General features: G+C 39.5%; 1 protein-coding gene across 3 annotated transcripts in view; it reads left to right on the top strand.

Moving 5' to 3' along the window:
- The window catches only part of CFDP1 (craniofacial development protein 1), a 154451-nt gene that overhangs the window by 52341 nt on the left and 87310 nt on the right, over positions 1–14800 (top strand). The window lies entirely within an intron of this gene.

A 14800-nucleotide genomic window follows, 5' to 3' on the forward strand; every position in this document is an offset into this window, starting at 1 on the left:
TGTGTATAATATGCTCTGATTTTCTGTTTTACATTATTGTGTATAGAGATGTCATTTTTTTTTTTTTGAGACGGAGTCTCACTCTATCGCCCAGGCTGGAGTGCAGTGGCCGGATCTCAGCTCACTGCAAGCTCCGCCTCCCGGGTTTACGCCATTCTCCTGCCTCAGCCTCCCAAGTAGCTGGGACTACAAGCGCCCGCCACCTCACCCGGCTAGTTTTTTGTATTTTTTAGTAGAGACGGGGTTCACCGTGTTAGCCAGGATGGTCTCGATCTGCTGACCTCGTGATCCACCCATCTCGGCCTCCCAAAGTGCTGGGATTACAGGCTGGAGCCACCGTGCCCGGCCAGAGATGTCATTTAAAAAACTGTTATGACCTGCTGAATTGATTTCACAATCAACTACAACCTGAATTTGACAAATACTGCTCTAGATTAAGTATGGAATTAGCCTTCAGCAGGTGATTAACAGTTGCCAGGTTTGTATATGGTATTATTACAGTGTTTCTTGCACTTATTAAAAGTGTTACTATGAACGTTACCTCTGGGTATAACCACCAGATGGAAATAAAGGCAAAGAAGCTCTTCTTAGGTTTCTGGTTAGTTTCAGCTAACACAGTTTTTACTTCTAGTTTCCTTGGATATTTCTTCTTAAAATAATCCCTGTTGATGCTTAGAGATTCTACTTGGAAACTATATGTTTTAGAAAATACTCTGCTACTATAATTACAAAAATAACTAGAGAATGGAGAAATGGCAGCTTAAAATCAGCTTATTTGAGTCACTCATGTAGAAATCTCACTGCTTGTCATATCTGTGCCTGCCTTTCTTAGAGCTAATAGCCTTTTTAGAATAAGAAATCTGCTGAAATGATATCTGTATTAGGGAGATCCAGCAGGAAACAGATGGCATTCTCAAATACCATACTTTGAGGCGAGTTTAATAACTCACAAAGTGGTGGAAAACCACGGGGATACAAATATTGGTGTGGCCTCCCTGGGGCTGGTAATAATGAGACTCTATTACTACTCCTAGGCCTGAAAGGGCAAGAATGGGAGCAGTTAATGGCAGGGGAAGACAGAGTTAGGTGGAATGGACCTCCTAACAGGAGCTGAGACCTTCTGTTAAGTAATGGACTTCCCCCAGAGGGAAGCCAAGGGAATAAATACCCAGATCTGTTTCTTCTCTCTCTGCAGCCTCTTAGGGAGCTCCATTGCCCACTGAGACTTATTAAAGAATATTCCGATACTTGTTGAAACTGTGAGAACACTTTATCCAAAACTATTGCAATGGTGTCAAGACTATCTCTAGGGGAGAGAGAGAGGGCTCAACTCTGAATACAGCAAAAATAGCTGGGGATTTTTAGCAGAATCCGGAGGCAGGTGGTCAGTGGATGGAAAATTACTAAGAGGAGACATCAAGGATAGGGGTATTCTTGCTTAAGGCACGCTAGTGTGATCAGATGTCAAGGGTAGGGGATTCTTTCTAAACTGACAGCACAGAATTCTTTCTAAAACTGGGCTCTGCAGGCCCAGCAAGGGCAGGGGCCAATTTCAAGCCTTAGTTGAGAAGAGGGCTTAGTTGAGTCTGCCTAAAGTTTGGTTTAAGGAGAGTCTTCATCAGGCTATCCTTACAGAACAGCTCCTAGAGCAGAGAGCCATGTGGGGAAGGGTATAGAGGGAATCTAGGGGCCAACCAGGAGCTATCTCAGGAGCTATACAAGTGAAATATTTTCAGTAAAGAATGCTGACTCCCTTATAAACAGGGTAAAGTGAAATTTGACCAAAATCAGTTTCTTTGAAAGCCCTGATGGAACATAACACATTACAAAGGTATGTCTGCCAAGTGCCTGAGTAAAAGTCCTCAGAGTTGTACATGAAAATGTACATGTTTAATTATGATACTGTGAACCTTGGATTTCCGAGTAAATCCAGAATGACCTTCAAGGTTGGTATGCTCATTTTTATGAAATGCATCTCAGAAAGCTTTACAATTACAATTGTGCTTGGGAAGAGACGGGGCCAAGAGGAATTCAGCTGATCTGGGGTAACTGAGTGGGCACATTTTATCAGTGTAAATATTAGTATCTGTCAACACACTCCACATGCAGGGTATAGAAAGTCTTTTCAAGGGAAGGATCTACAGGAATAATCTAGTATATTAAAAGAAAATTATCTTAATGCAGTCAAATTTTTTTCCCACAGAGTTTTTTTCATTTTGGGAGCTGCTTCAGTTTATAGAAATTGTCCTAAAGAAACACTTAATTTGTTTATTTTCCTCTAAACAGATTTAAGCAATACAGGAAAACCAGAGCAGGAGAGTAAAACATCCTGTCCCACATCTTTTGCTAACATAAGCACAGATTCAGAAATAAGAACAGATTTAGAGGAGCAAATGTTTGTAACTGAAAATGCATTTCCTCCATGTGTTTAAAATAGCACACTGCTTAGGCTATAAAAAGCCAAAGTTTATGTTTTGGGAATGGAATAAGCCCAATTTTAATTAGAGGCAGGAATCAGACTACTAAAATTACTCTCCTACATTTGGTAGTAAAGCACAAAGCTTAGTGTGTCTAAATTCCCATGGTCTTGTCATTCCATGCTCTTGATCCGCCTCTTCCCTCAGTCCCCAGTCCTTACTACCAGTACTGTTAGCTACTTGCATCTAGTTTTCTCAACATTTGCTGGTATCTGGCTGGCCAGGCTTCAACCCCACATTTGCTATCTATTTTCAAGCCAACATTTACTATTTACTTTATTCCACCAGCGGGCCACCATCAGTGTCATTAAAATTTGTAATCCTACCCTTAGGCATTGACTTGTTTAATTAAGGGCCTGCTGTTTAGCTGCCTCTTTATAGATTGAGAATGACCTAAAGCAATATAACTTAAGAGGGAAAGATATCATTTTCCCATGTAGTTTTAGCCTTCTTGATCTATGGAGTGAAAAAAAAAGAAGGCCTTCATGTTGAGTCTCAAACAACATCATAGGTGATGTCAGTGTAGCGATGTTTTCCCCAAAGATAGAAGACACAGAATCCCTCACAGTACCATCCTGAAGATACAAGACCCAGACTAAGGACTGAGAAGACAGTAATGCTGACCATTGTGGTTTGCCAAAATTCAGTATATGTAATCAGTCACCAGAAATCTTTGGTTTTTGAGCAGAGTCTTCCTGTCTGAGCAGCTAACGGTGTGATCTCTCCCAGTCTCCACATTTGACCAATATTTTAAACTCTAGAAAGTTGACATAAAAATCTGGATTACTGGCTTTTCTTGAGAATTGAAAATTTCTGCCACTAACTTCCCTCTTCACCTGTGGTAACACTGGGTTGGCACAGAGTAGATGGGATTTGCCCTTTTGTAGTCCCTACTCAGTGGCTTTACTCATTTATATTACCTGCATAGTTCCTGTAGGCAACTGTTTTTCCCACTCTAGAGTAATATGTTTCCCTTTGATGACCATGTTAATTTCGTTTTGGAAACACTTTGTTCTCTGGATTAAATACCAAACATACTGTCTTCTCAGATTGCAGGTTAAATATTCTTTACCTTTATTGAAAGAATAAATAACTCCTATTTATTGACTGCTTCACCACATTTAAGGCAGAATTCTAAATGTTTTACATATATTATTTCACTTAACCCACATAAACATTCCAAGATGTAGGCACTAACTTTGTGCCCATTTCACAGATCAGGACACTGAGGTTCAGAGAGGCACCCTTCACTCGTTGAAGTTACATAGTTGATGATTGGTCGAGCTTGGATTTCAGCCCAAATCTATTTGAGACCAAAGCCTGGGCTCTCAGCCACTTTGCCATTGCCACTGCTCTTTCTTATCCTCCTGATAGATTTTTTGTTGTTGTTGTTGTTAAAAAGAATCTCTCCTCAATTGCATAACTGATGAGGGACTCTTTGAAAGCTATTTTGTTATTTTTGAAGAAAGTGAGAGGACTGTTTCCCCCCTTTTCCTTTGTAAGCTTTTCCTCATTAATATAACCATTTTCTATACTTTTGTTTCATTCCTGTCTCAAGAAAGTGAAGGTCTAGCACATTTAAAAAAATGAGTTCCAGGTGTGTTTGTACATTGATACCTGTCAGCAGCAACAGTGAAGCTGTGGACAAGATGTGATGTGGGGAATAGTGGCTATTACTGTTTCTAGAGGGTGATCATCTCCTACTGAGGTATGAATCCTACGTTGTGGGCAACTTATATGTTGATGGAGAGCCAGGTAGGAGTATCTTTGCCCAGCTTGTGTCAAGTGCATTTCTTCTGGTGGTCATTTGTTCCAGGATAGGACTAGCTAGAGATAGCTTTTAATAGGATGTTACAGGAACTAGTGGTGACAATGGAAATGATTGATTTTAGCAGCTCTGGTGGTACTGTTGTTATCTTACTTATCGACTCCAGAATGACGTGGTTTGTGTAGAAGTAAGAATACCCTGTACCTAACTTTCGCCTTCATGTTCTTCAGTGGATGTTAATACCCTGCTTCATTTGTTTTTAACTTATTCTTGATTTGTTTTAAAATAAGCCTTTATAGGTATTGCAGGTACAGAGTAAATAGATTAGGAATTGAATAAGGAAAATAATTTTTTAAAGATTTTCCCGTGAATATCTGGAGTATTTTGAATCTTTTAAAGGCAATTTCATTCACATTGTTGATTCAAAGCTCTTATTCCAGGCTAAACTAATAACTGAGGTAAGTATGAATGGAGACTCAAGTGATATCCTTTTGGGAGGGAAGAGGATATCTGACAATTCGTATCATGAAATAAAGTCCTTGCCAATCTGAGCATCTAAATGAGACTACAAACGTAGAAAAGTTTCTCTCTTTTTTTTGAGATGGAGTCTTGCTCTGTTGCCCAGGCTGGAGTGCAGTGTCTGGATCTCGGCTCACTGCAGCCTTCATCTCCCAAGTTCAAGTGATTTTCCTGCCTCAGCCTCCCAAGTAGCTGGAGTTACAGGAGTCTGCCACCATGCCTGACTAATTTACTAATTTTTGTATTTTCAGTAGAGACGGGGTTTCACCATGTTGGCCAGGCTGGTCTCAAACTCCTGACCTCAAGCAGTCCACTTGCCTCGGCCTCCCAAAGTGCTGGGATTACAGGCGTGAGCCACTGTGCCCGGCCAAAAAGTTTTCAAAGCTAAAGCTTTTTTCATTTGTGGTCACCAGGATGATGTAACCTCTGTCAGTTTGGATTGAATACCTACAGCAAATACTCTGAACCTAGGAATTATCTGTAGTGATTTTCAAGGTTGCCTGGAGTTAAATAAATTCTAGTGTTCTTAGAAAATTCTATGAAGAGATGAAATTTATTACACATAGCAGCCTTTTTCCTTTGCTCTTAGCCTCAAATTATAGTGCCAATAAGTTTCAAACATCTATGGTTTTAAGACCCAGATGTCTATCAGGATCACAAACTTTTTTTTTGTTTTTTTAAATTTTACTTTAGGTTCCGGGATACATGTACAGAACGTGCAGGTTTGTTACATAGGAATACATATGCCATGGTGGTTTGCTAGGATCACAGACTTTTAAAACTTTATTTTGTCATATTCCTGTACCCTTGGTTGTGCCGAATTGTCTTGGTGAGAAAAATGAGTCAGTTAAATGCTTTAGGTGCTTCTTGGATGTGTAGGGAAGAATAGGTATGTGAAGTTACGATAGTCATACAGTTTACTTAGTATGATAATATAAATTGATTTGGGAACAAGAAAATGAAGACCTTCATTTAAGAAGATGATTATGGTACTGTAAGAATGAAGTGAAAATATTTTGGTTAACTTTTAAAACAGTGATTTATTATTGTTTCATAGGACTTTAACTTCTTTTAGTGTACACTAGAGGGCAGAATTCCACCTGAAACGATAGCTCGTCTTGGCCAAGATCCCAGGAAGCTTTAAGCAGCATTCTTAAGATTGGGTAAAAGAGTGTTGTACATTTTTCTTTGCCTAATTAGATTAGTCTCTTGGTATGAGATTTCTATGTACTCTGCAGTTTCTATTTTTTTCTTTTATTGGAATTTATTTTTTTCAACTCTACCATTGTGCTTAGAAAATGAGAAATGATTTTTCTTCTTTCATTTTTTTCTTTGGAATACAAAAACTCTTTTGTTGTTTTGAGTTTTTTTTTTTTTTAATTACAAATAAGAAAGTAAAAATGACCTGTAGTCCCACCACTTAAATTTTTTCAGAGAGAAAGCAGTGAAAGTTCCTTTCTGCCTGTCCAATTGTTAATTGTCATCCCTAGAAGCTGATAGCTGTTAACTGATGATCAGTTTTGTGCAGATCCTTCCCTGTGCTATGATAATATATTGTATTCATATATATTAATGTTAGTCACAAGACTCTCCATTCATACTTATCTCAGTTACTAGCTAGCTTGGCCTGGAATAATATCTTTGAATCAAGAATGTGAATGAAATTCCCTTTAATAGATTCAAAATATTCCAAGTATTCATGGGAAAATCTTTTAAAAATTATTTTCTTTATTCAATTTCTAATCTGTTTACTCTGTACCTGCAATACCTATCAAGGTTTATTTAAAAATAAATTAAGAAGTTAAAATCAATGATCAGGAAAAATAATATATACATATATATTGTATACATACATATGTATTGCATTCATATATACTTAAAACAAAAGTGGACTTGCCCTGTCTGTACTGGTCTGCAGTATATATATATATATACACATATATTTAGTTTCTTCTTGCAACTTATATTTTTACCTAACAGTCTATCTTGGGCATCTCTACAGGTTCAGTATAAACATCTATATTTGTTTATGCCTGCCTGGTACTCTATTTTGTGACTGTTCCATAATTTGAGTGCCCCTTCTCTTATTGATGAACATTTACTAGTTTTCCAAATTTTACAGTTATTGATAATTCTGTGGTAATTCTTAACACGTAAGTTTTTCATGTTCTCAGGCTGTTATTTCTGAAGGACAGAATTTTCGAAGTGGGATTGCTGGGTCATTGGATATGTGCATCTTAAATTCTAATTGCTGCTGAATAGGCAGTAACAATTTGAAGTCATGCCAGTATTATGTGAGAAGACCAGTTTCCGTACAATTACCAATATGTATTTATTTGCATTTCTCTACAATAATTGTAGTAACTGTATCTTTATAACCTTTTGGTTTGTGTGGTGGTTAAATTTTTTTTTTTTTTTTTTTTTTGAGATGGAGTCTCGTCTGTCAGCCAGGCTGGAGTGCAGTGGTGTGATCTCGGCTCACTGCATCCTCTGCCTCCTGGGTTCAAGGAATTCTCCTGCCTTAGCCTCCCAAGTAGCTGGGATTACAGGCATGTGCCACTACGCCTGGCTAATTTTTGTATTTTTAGTAGAGATGTGGTTTCGCCCATGTTGGCCAGGCTGCTCTCCTGACCTCAGGTGATCCACCCGCCTCAGCCTCCCAAAGTGCTAGGACTACAGGTGTGAGCCACCATACCCAGCCAAAATTTTTCTTCTTTTGAAAACGCGGGCTCGGTGGCTCAAACCAATCCAGCACTTGGGAGCCGACGGCGTATACGAGTCAGGGATCGAGACATCCTGGTAAAAGAACCCCACTCTACCAAAAATACAAAAACACTCGGCGAGGTGGCGGGCCCTGTAGTTACTTGATGCGACCCAGAGGCGGAGTTGTCAGTGAGCTGGATTGCCACTGCCTCCATCGGCGACGAGCGAGACTCGCCTCAAAAAAAAAAAAAAAAAAAAAAAAAAGAAAACTGTACAAACAGACTTTTTATTAAAGTAATACTATTTTGTGCATTTGTCAAATGTTACGGAATGAATAAATTAAGGTTTGCATATTACCTGTAGGTAGTTTCCATATTGTATCAAATGATCAAGGTTAATTAATCCTCAGTCATTTAAGAGATCAGGTTAAAAAAATCTAAATTTTATAAACACAGGTAAATTGTGAGCCAAATTTGGGGCTGTATCTTGGTTTTTTTTAAGACGGAGTCTTGCTCTTTTGCCAGGCTGGAGTGCAGTGGCACGATCTCGGCTCATTGCAACCTCCACCTCCCAGGTTCAAGCAATTCTCCTGCCTCAGCCTCCCAAGTATCTGGGACTACAGGTGCCTGCCACCACGCCTGGCTAATTTTTGTATTTTTAGTAGAGACAAGGTTTCACCATGTTGACTAGGATGGTCTCAATCACTTGATCTCATGATCCGCTCGCCTCAGCCTCCCAAAGTGTTGGGATTACAGGCGTGAGCCACCGCGCCCAGCCGGGGCTGTATCTTATTGATCCTTTGCAAATGCTATGTGCTGCTTCACTCTTAGGTTCTTTGTGTTGGAAGGTACTATTTCAAAATGTTTCAACATCAGGGAAGAATGTCATTCATCCTAATCATAGCAATCAGTGATTTTTATGTTCTGATTAAGGTTCTTATAAAGGCAACTTGCTGCCATTTCCTGAATGGTTCTGATTGTACAGAAAGATTCATATTAGATAAATAATTTGGATTGAGGAATTCTTCTTTTGGGAGAGGCTGAGCAGCTGTGTTTTAATTATTTTGGTCAAGGACTGAAAATCAGGCTAATCTGAAGTCCAGCACTTGACTATATTCAGTTACTTGAATTTTGGATTCTGCCACAACCCTATTACCCAAGCGAACTTACGATAAATTTAAGCTGAAATAATTTAAAGCCAGGCTAATATTTTCCCATCATTGAGGAAATGGAAGATTCTAATCAAACACTCGTCTTTAGACCTAGTAATTCTGGATGCTTAAGACCGTAAAACATAACCTTTTGATTATTAGCATTTCCTTGAATTTGAAATGTAGTACAATTTTAACAGTTGCTAATTTGAGAATGCACAGGAAAAACTCATGCTTTGCATTGGCTTCTGCTTTAAACTGAGATCCTGTAGTCCTAGCTGCTTGTGAGATGATGTGCCTGTAGGAAGTGGAAACAAAAGGAGAAGAGTTTTCCCTACAGTCAGGTACAACATGACATGACTTGTTTGGCCAGAAGAGAGAATTAGGAAGGTCCAAGAAATATCATGTACAAAACGCTCTTGATCTTGGTCTCTTGTATAGTGTTATTTGCTTCAAAGCAAAAGTTGGAGGACGTTTCCTTTAGAACAGTAACCACAAGTATCACGTCTGCTTTTCAGCCATGTTTCTGTGTTGCGCGGTGGGGTTAACTAAATCCAAGTTTTTGATACTATTTCAGAAGGGCACACTGATTTAGCCTGTGTTGGACCAGTCTGACCTCAATTTCTCTGTCTTGATGTGGTGAAACCAGCTTTCCTGTTGGGCTAACTTGGGTCAGCTGTGTGTTTCACAGTATCCTGCCAGCCTAAGCCAGGCAGAATTTCAGCTGTGTAAAGGCTTAGATTATGAAGTATCTATCTGTGTTTATAGAATATATTTTTTAAACCTTTTGAGGTAGAACTTTTAACACCATAATGAAAGAACTTTTTTTTTTTTTTTTGAGACGGAGCCTCGCTCTGTCGCCCAGGCTGGAGTGCAGTGGCGCGATCTTGACTCACTGCAAGCTCCGCCTCCCGGGTTCACGCCATTCTCTTGCCTCAGCCTCCTGAGTAGCTGGGACTACAGGTGCCCGCCACCGCACCCAGCTAATTTTTTGTATTTTTAGTAGAGACGGGGTTTCACCGTGGTCTCGATCTCCTGACCTTGTGATCTGCCCGCCTCGGCCTCCCAAAGTGCTGGGATTACAGGCGTGAGCCACCGCACCCGGCCATGAAAGAACTTTTAACACCATAATGGAATCAGTGTTTTCGAGGGATACTAGGGAAGGTTTGTGAAAAAGGCTTTTATTTTGCTTATATTTTATCAATCACTCAGGAAATTAGTTGGCAATGGAAAATGGAACACAACTCTGTGCCAATATAGTATGTCATCTAATTGTGGTACCCTATCTCAGAATACCCCTTCTCGGTAAGACTGGTATGCCTCTGAGCTTTTTTTTTTTTTTCTTTTTTTTCTTTTTTGAGACAGGGTTTCACTCCCATCACCCAGGCTGGAGTGCAGTGGCAAGATCTCAGCTCACTACAACCTCTGCATTCTGGCTCAAGTGATCTTCCTGCTTCAGCCTCCTTAGTAGCTGGGACTACAGGCATGCACCACCATGCCTGCCTTATTGCCTCTGAGCCTTTTCTGTGTTTGTTTAGGGTTTTCCCAAGATTCACAGGCCTCTTGCCTTTATGCATCTAATAATGTCATCAGCCGGGTGCGGTGTCTCAAGCCTGTAATCCCAGCACTTTGGGAGGCTGAGACGGGCAGGATCACAAGGTCAGGAGATCGAGATCATCCTGGCTAACATGGTGAAACCCTGTCTCTACTAAAAAATACAAAAAACTAGCTGGGCGAGGTGGTGGGCGCCTGTAGTCCCAGCTACTCGGGAGGCTGAGGCAGGAGAATGGCGTAAACCTGGGAGGCGGAGCTTGCAGTGACCTGAGATCCGGCCACTGCACTCCAGCCTGGGCGACAGAGCGAGACTCCGTCTCAAAAAAAAAAAAAAAAAAAAAAAAAAAAAAAAAGTCATCTACTGCTACAGCTTTAACCGTCTTTTCGACATTGATGATTCTCTCTCTGCTCTGTCCTTTCAGTACTGCTTTTCTCCTGAGCTCCAGACCCATATCTCTTGCTGCATTGGAAGTGATTTATTCTGAAACCCCTTGATCCACAACTGGTCCAATATTTAACTCATTTTCCCTAAATCCTCCCATATTACAGAAGTGAAGAAACCAAACCTGTGAAATTAAGTAGCTTGCCAAAGAAAGAAAACCTGGACTGGAATCTGAGGCTTCTTTCCAGTCTAGTGTTCTCATCTGCTGGGCCAAAACTGCCATTGTTGGTGGAGGGAGAATGTACCACTATTTTCCTCAATAGTAGTTGAGTCCCAACCTCAGTGTCACCTTTAGTTTTTCCCTTTCTTGTCTCTCCCCTTAGCCCCTAACTGCCCAATCCAGTGAGTTTAACTTTACTTTCAAGATGTCTCTAAGTATTCATTCATATCCCCCTCCTCTCATTTTATCTCCTCTCTCATTGACTTTTTCTGGGTCTTATATTCTTTCTTTCCTTTTTAAAAAAAGTATTTTAATTTTAATTTTTTTTATTGAGACAGGGTCACTTTGTTGCCCAGGCTGGTCTCCAACTCCTGCCTTCAGGCATTCCTCCCGTGTTGGCCTCTGAAAGTGCTGGGATTACAGGTATAGGCCATTCCTCCTGGCCCTGGGTCTTACATTCTGAAGCATCTGTTGCTATGTAATTAAAATATTTTCTAAAGTCTTTTGAAAGGCTTGGACTGTTGTAATCATTTCCTAAGTTTACATAAAGCCTGTAATCACTCTTCCTCTCTCTACGTGCCACTGCTAGGGTAATTTGGCAGAGATTTAGCTTAGATAGTGTCACATGCTCAAAAATTTTATCTTTGTTGTCTGTTAGTAAGTTCTAGTTGATTTAACTGCTACTGTCTATTGCTAACTCCCAAAAAAATCCTTCAGTTCACTGTCAATATTTCCTTTTATGTTTAATATGTTTTTACTCTTTAGCGAGGTTTTATCTGTGGTGTGATCTTATATGACCTGGGGTTAAAGTTGTTTTTCTTAAAAGTGGGGATGAATTTGCTTCTTCTAGATGCTCTTGTCTAGGCCAGTTTTTATGTTAATTCTTTGGTTTGGAGTGCCTGGAACATTCAGATATTATAATTGAAAGTATAATTTTGAAGCCCAGATCTATGTGGGTTGCAGGCGCAAGGTTTCATTCTGATTCTTAAAGAGAGATTTTTTTTCCTACCCCCTACAGCCCAAAGCTTAGATACACTTTCTTCTCTGTTCCTTGAGCTGTTACATGATTTTTTTTTTTCTAACTCGATCCTTTCATTGAGGATGCATAGACTTTCCACTTTTAGTCTTAGTTCTAGTCTCTACTGCCTGTAAGCTCAAGACCATTTTTATTATCACGTGGCAAATAAAACCCAGACTGGAAGTTGTTGAAACTGTCTTCCCCCACCCCACCCTACCCACTGTAACCACTATATCAGCTTATGTGCTCTACTGTGGTTTTCATTTCCTTCTTTGATCCAAACACCTGGGGATTGCCTGTTCTTTCTTATGAGTTTAGCTATACACTTAAAATAATTTTTAGTATATTTTATCTAGCATTTCTAGATCTTTATCTGGAAAATGTTTCGGTTACCTTAAGCATCCATCTTGCCTAAAATAGAAGTTCATTGGCTTTAAGTGCAGATACCCTATGTAGCTTTTCTTTCTTTTTTTTGAGATGGAGTTTCGCTGTGTTGCCCAGGCTGGAGTGCAGTGCCTCAATCTCAGGTCACTGCAACCTCCACCTCCTGAGTTCAAGCAATTTTCCCGCCTCAGCTTCCTAAGTAGCTGGTAGTACAAATGTGTACCTGTATGCCTGTCTAATTTTTGTATTTTTAGTAGACACAGGCTTCCACCATATTGCCCAGGCTGGTCTCAAAAACTCCTGGGCTTAAGTAATATGCCCATCTTGTCCTCCCCAAGTGCTTGGATAGGCATGAGTCACTACGCCCAGCGATCCCTTTTTTTTAAAGGGTACTTTAAAAAAAATAAATAAACCTTTCATTTTGAGAGGTTGTATACTCATGTGTAGTCATATAAAATAATGCAGAGATTCCTTGTACCTTTGACCCAGTTTCCCCCTATGGTACTATCTTATAATATTAACTGGGATATTGACATTGACACATATAGTCAAGATATAGAACATTTTCGTATCTGCTGAGATTCCTCATGTTCTCTATAGTTACATACACTTTCCTCCTGCCCTCACCCCGTCCTTAACCTCTGGTAATCACTAGTCTAGAGATTTCCCTTTTGGGAGTTTTTAAATGACAAATTGTTTCCTTAATAGTTACAGGGCTCTTTCATTTTGATTGTCTTATTGTTTGTCATTTTTGAGGAATTGGTCTACGTTGTCAAATTTATTTGGGTAGAATTCTGCATAATATTCTCTTATCCTTTTGATACCCGTAGTGATATCCCATTTCATTCCCTCCGATATTGGTAATTTGTGCCTTCTCTCTCTCTTTCTTTTTTTTGGTCAGTCTTGCTAGACATTCGTCGATTTTATTGATCCGTTCAAAGAACCAGCTCTTTGTTTCATTGATCTTTCCCTATTGTCTTTGTTTTCAATTTCATTCACTTCTATAATTATTTCCTTGCTTCTGCTTGGTTTACCTATATATTGCTCTTTTTTTAGTAGGTTTTTAAAGTTGGAACTTAGATAATTGATTTGAGACTTTTCCTCTTTACACTGTATGTATTTATTACTACACATTTCCCTCACACACTGCTTTAGCTATGTCCAACAATTTCTGATACATGTATGATTTTATTCCGTTCATTATTTTTTATTTCCCTTGAGACTTTCTTTTTGACCCATGCATTATTTAGAAGTGTATTGTTTCATATCCAAGTGTTCAGAGAGTTTTCTGTTGTCTTTCTGTTGTTGCTTTCTAGTTTGATCACGTTATTGGTGAATACATTCTTTGTGATTTCAACTCTTTTAAATTTGTTGATATTAATTTTATGGGCCACTGATACTAATTTTATGTCTTGTATATTCTATGGACACTTGGAAAGACCAGTATCTTTGCTTTTACCCCAATATCTTTTAAATAAATTCTTTTTCTGTCAGCCAGTATCTGTATCTTGTATCTAAAAACTCTAATTACTACCCCTTTGCAACTGCATTTGTTTAATAGCCTTTATTGTAGCACTAACTATCCCATACTCTCTAATCGTCAGTTTGCACCCTAGTCTCCGTCACTACACTGTAAGCTTGAAGGCATAGATTTTGTCTTTTTGGTATGTGTCCAGCCTGCTACGTGGCAAATAATTTATAGTATTTGATTAAGGAGTAAATGAATTGCTTTTTTTAATGATCACCATTTTTTAAAACTTTGATCTGTGGAGATTTAATTCTTATCCTTTTAGTTTTGTCTATTTTGTCAGTTTTCATCTTAAAAGCAGGGTGGTTTTGGTTTCATAGCTTGTGTTCAGCAAGTAACTGACCCCAGAAACAGACTGTAAATGTCTATTATATGATTGGAATGACATTTTATTTCAGCTTAATCATGCCATAGTTCAAGTAGAGACATGTGAGAAGTTCCTGAGTCATTCCACAAGACCTATTTTGCAACTCCTGCTATTTCCTTTATTTCAGGTTGACTTGTCCTCTAATTGTAGAAGTGCTGTTTCTACAGCAATGCAGTTTACAATGCACATCCCTGTCAGAATGTGCAGAAACCCTGCTATGTTGCCTGGAAGCCTTGTTTTCCAGTCAGAAAGGAAGTACATGGTATTCCCTCAGCCTTTCCTGCACTTAACTTTGGGTTGCCTTGTGGATAACAAGAAACTCTTGGTTGTTTTCTTTTCTTTTTTTTTTTTTTTTTGAGATGGAGTCTCGCTCTGTCTCCCAGGCTGGAGTGCAGTGGCCAGACCTCAGCTCACTGCAAGCTCCGCCTCCTGGTTCACGCCATTCTCCTGCTTCAGCCTCCCGAGTAGCTGGGACTACAGGTGCCGCCACCTCGCCCGGCTAGTTTTTTTTTGTATTTTTAATAGAGACGGGGTTTCACTGTGTTAACCAGGATGGTCTCGATCTCCTGACCTCGTGATCCGCCCGTCTCGGCCTCCCAAAGTGCTGGCATTACAGGCTTGAGCCACCGTGCCCGGCCTCTCTTGGTTGTTTTCTACCATAGATGGCTGGGTTAAAATGTATCTAAGGGATTTTGATGTATAATGTGCCCTGTTACTACAGTGTTCAGGC

Source organism: Rhinopithecus roxellana, chromosome 20, assembly GCF_007565055.1.
Source record: "Rhinopithecus roxellana isolate Shanxi Qingling chromosome 20, ASM756505v1, whole genome shotgun sequence".
Classification (NCBI taxonomy): Eukaryota; Metazoa; Chordata; class Mammalia; order Primates; family Cercopithecidae; genus Rhinopithecus; species Rhinopithecus roxellana.